Here is a 5,000-nt window from a genome sequence, read left to right as displayed (position 1 = left end):
AAGGATCATGAAAAACACAAAGATGAAGGAATAGATCAAGACAGTACAAAGGAGACTTCTAGGGCAAAACAGCTGTTAAAAAAGTTAATGAAAGTGGACAAGTCCTTTATGAAGGCGCTCTTGGCATTGGCGGCTGGAGATCAACAAAAGGAAAAGTTAATAGACAGGATCATGACGGAATTTTCTAGGACAAAAAATTTGGCATTGGAAGCCACCCATGAGGTAGCGAGGCTAGAAGGTGCCAGAGACAAAGAACAAAAGGCAACGACAACGGTCGCATCATATGCGGATGCGGTTAAAGGTAGGACGAGCACGACAACAGAGGGTAACCAAATTTCCCATCTTTCACAAACGCAAAAGGATGAGAATGAAAAACAGAGAGCCAAATTTGCACTTTTAGTCACGTCCGAGACGTTGAACACAGCAGAAGTACAAGCTGCCATAAAAAAAAGGATAGACCCACAGGAGCTCGGGTTAAGTGACCCAGAAATGCGAGAGGGGAAGCGAGGAATGGTAGTGTCAACCTCGTCAAAAGAAGGATTAAAAAACCTAGAAAACCTCATGGAAAACGACCCAGAACTCAGAGCAAGAATGAAAACGCAGAGGCCAAAAAGTAAGAAACCAGAATTAAAGATTATTGGCATAGATGAAGAACTCACATCTGAGGAAATAATTCGGAAACTCATTTCACAGAATAGATTAACATGTACAGAAGAAGATATAAAAATAGTAACCACATGGCAAGGTAAAGAAGGAAAAACGGTAATCGTAAGCTTGGAATACAGAGCTTGGAGACAATTGCAAGGTAAAGAGCAATTAAACATCGGATGGAATAGGTGCCGAGTATTCGACAATACTTATGTTCCAAGATGCACCTTCTGTGCTAAATACGGCCACACACAAAAATGGTGTAGATCTCAGACGCCGCGATGCACTGAGTGTAGTGGCAGACATCACTACAAAGAATGCAGAGTTGAAGATTACCTATGCAGCGCCTGCAAGCAGGACGGGTGGGAACCAGAAATGGTAAGTCATTCCATGATGTCAAGGGCATGCCCTACTTACAAAGCCAGAAGGGAGCAGGAGCTCGACAGAATTCTCCGCCAACTTGAGTTAACAGAACTCTAATTAGACAGGATACGCAAGCGGTATCCAAACGACAACTCCGGGTTTAGACAGTCTTTTCCCTCGTATAAAAAAAAAAAAAAAAAGAAAAGAAGAAAAAAGGAAAAAAAAAAGAAAAGAAATGGTGAATACAAAATTAAATTCAACAGAAAAATTAGAAATGATACAGGTTAACTTAGGCAGGTCCTTTAAGGCGAATCAGAATTTAAGCATTTATCAACAAAGGAGAAATCATCATATTTCATTAGTTCAAGAGCCCTATCACTTAAAAGGTAAAATTATACCATGTTCAATAAAAGATAGAATTATTGCGCATGAGGATAACCCAAAAGTTGGCATCATATTCCACTCAAGGGTAACCAACATATTTCCAGTACAAATAGAAGAGGATTTTATTGCAGTAATAATGAAATTTAAGAACAAACAACTTCTCCTAATCAACTGCTATGCAGCACCTAAGGGGAACATAGAGAACCTACTAACTAAAATAGAGAACGTGATTCAAAAAACACATATAGAGAACATTTTAATAACAGGAGATTTTAATGCAAAAAGCCACAGTTGGGGAGGTGACAAACTAGATGATAGAGGGGAATTAGTTTTAGAGTTTATTATTAAAAATAACTTAAACTTAATAAACGACAAGAACAGTGAACCAACATTCCAAAATTCAAGGGGCAAAAGTTGGATCGATCTATCTATTGTTTCAAACAATTTGATTAGGGAAGTTAAAAATTGGAAGGTTTTAAATGAACCTTCATACAGTGATCATAAATTCATCAAAATAGAAATATTTGAAGAGGCCAAATTACAAATGTTTAAAATAACTAAAACAGGGAAACAAAGAGCATTAACAGATTTACTAAAGATGGATTGGGAATTACAATCACGAAATCTGAATAATGTACAGGAGGTCGAGCATTTAATACAAAAATTTTATAATACATTGGAAAACTTATACAAAAAATATGAAAAACGCATTACCAAGGGAAAAGGTCAAGAGAAAAGCTGGTGGAACCTGGAACTAGAAATACAAAGGAAAAAAGTTAGAGCAATGAAAAGACGGTTCAAAAGAAGTCGAGGGGATATAAGAGAAATCTTTAAAGCTCAATATTATGAAGAACATAAATTATATGTAGAAAATATTGCACAGGCGAAAAAGAAGGATTGGGAAAATTTTTTAGCCAAAGTAACGAGGAATCCTTTTAATATAGGATACAAATTAGCCCGGAATCAAATTAAAAAAGCAGTCATTATAAAAAGCATGATAAAAGAGGACGGTTCATCAACAAATTGTCTTACAGAAACAGTCGACTATATTATAAGTAAATTATATGATTTAGCAGGAGAAAACGAAGTAAACGAAACAAAAGTCGAAGAAGAGGAAATAAACAATGACATTGAAGATGATGGGGAGTTTACGCAACAGGAAGTGGAAGCAATAATTAGGAACCTAAAGAAAGATATCGCACCAGGACCGGACAACTTAACAACGGAATTTATTCAATTAATAAATCAAAAGCAAAATACCTTTTTTGTAAATATATTTAATTGTTGTTTAAAACTAGGATATTTTCCTCAGGACTGGAAAGTATCAAAAATAATATTGATCCCCAAAAAGAAAAGTCAGAATACACCTGCAGATTACCGACCAATTGCAATAAACTCAATATTCGGAAAGATCCTAGAAAGCTTACTCAAAGACCGCATATATCACTTCTTATACAAAAACGAATTATTCCCCAAAAATCAATACGGGTTCAAGCACGATACCTCGACAATTCAGGCATTAGAGAACATAAAGAAAAAATTAGACCAAGCTTCTCTAGATAAAGAGGGAGCTTTGATTATATCAATGGATATCAAAAATGCATTCAACACCATTGATAAAAAAGAAATAATTAAGTACTTAGAAGAAAATAATTGCCCAAAAAATTTAATAAAATTAACCAATGCAATCATGACAAATCGAAAAATCTCGTACAAAAACGAAAACATTCAGAAAATGTATTGCCTAAGAAAAGGATCCCCCCAAGGATCCCCATTAAGTCCATTACTATGGACCATAATGATTACAGAGGTACTGAGGGAAAATTACCCAGAAAAAACATATGTGCAAGCTTTCGCCGACGATATCACAATAATAATTAAAGGAACATCTAAAAGAAAGCTACAAGATAAAGCAAACCAGACATTAAACATAATACAAAAATGGGGCCTCGAAAAAAAGATTGAATTCAATGCAACAAAAACCGAATTTATGGTTATTAAAGGAAAATATTCAAAAAGCCCACCAATACTTAAATTAGGAGACAATAAAATAAGAAAGGTACAGCAAATGAAAATATTAGGAGTAATCTTAGATGAAAACCTGTCTTTCCTTCCGCATTTAGATTATATAAAAGAGAAAGTGTTCGACTTGTCAATTAACTTAAACAAATTTACAGGTAAAAACAGAGGTATTAAAAACAAACAACTTAGGGAAATATATGTAAGGGGAATGGAAAGAATAATAACTTATGCAGGCCCAGTCTGGTATAGAAACATTGGCACCATAATCAAAAGATTGAAATCAATACAACGGAAACCATTAATATCGATAACTAAAGCCTATAAAACAGTTTCAAATAATGCATTAAACGTCTTAGCTAATGTTCCACCAGTACATCTAAAATTAGAAAAAGAGATAGAACTACACAACATTATCAAAAATGGAAAGCAGTTTATTTGGAATGACAAAATTTTCGATGCGGATTCTATTACTAAAAAAATTGACAAATGGAAAATTCATCCGTCTAAAAGATTAAGATTTAAGTTTAATAAAGAACTCAATCAAGAAACAGATTACAAAATTTTTACAGATGGTTCAAGCAATGAAATTGGAGCTGGGTCAGCTTTTGTAGTTATGAAAGAGCAAAAATTATTAGACACCAAACAATATTCATTACCAAAGTACAGTAACAATTTTGAAGCAGAAGCTATGGCTATAACCAAGGCCATAGAATATATTAGTTTACAACAAAATCGAAGCACCTATCATTTGCTGACAGACAGCCTGTCAGTCCTACAGGGGATAAATAATCCAGAAAACCTCAACCCCTATATATTTAAAATTAAGCAACTGCTCCAAAATGCTTCAGTAAACAACCAAATTATTCTAACATACGTAAAAGGACACAGTGGAAACATCGGCAACGACATAGCAGACGAATTGGCAAAAAAGGCAATAAGATTCGGAGAAGAAGTAGGGGTCCAAATTTCTAAGAATTTTATCAAAAAGGAGTTACAAAAAAAATTGTATCACAAATGGGAACAACTTTGGGCCCAAGACAAAATAGCTCGAAAAAGCTATATACACAATTGGATAAAACATATTAATCAGATTCCAAATCAATTTATTGCAAATTATCAGATTTCACAAATTTTAACAGGACATGGACGGTTTCCTCACTATCTGTTCAGGTTCGGGATAAAACAAAACAGAATCTGCCCTTGCAACATGGAAGAAACAGACATAGAGCATTATTTTACGATTTGTAAACTAACCGAAAAATATAGAGCACAGCTGAAGAGATTTTGTGGAGGCCCTGCTCAGGGAAAACGGGAACTTATTGAAAATGTACAGGCCAGGGCGATCCTGGAGGAGATGGTCGATACGATCAATAATAAACTGTAGGGACGTTACAGAGCATTAGGCAAACTGGAAAAAAAAAAAAAAAAAAAAAGAAAATTCCCGGCGGCGATTCCGTCACAAAAAAGAGGGAAAACGAGGCCGATTGCACTGCCACCGTCACCATCACTACGGGGAGGAGAAGTATAAACCCGACCACTTCATCACATTGACACACGCCTCTCCATTTTGGAAAAAAAAAAAA

Source organism: Rhipicephalus microplus, unplaced genomic scaffold (assembly GCF_043290135.1).
Source record: "Rhipicephalus microplus isolate Deutch F79 unplaced genomic scaffold, USDA_Rmic scaffold_137, whole genome shotgun sequence".
In the NCBI taxonomy this organism is placed as follows: domain Eukaryota; kingdom Metazoa; phylum Arthropoda; class Arachnida; order Ixodida; family Ixodidae; genus Rhipicephalus; species Rhipicephalus microplus.
Note: the sequence above shows the minus strand (reverse complement) of the source record.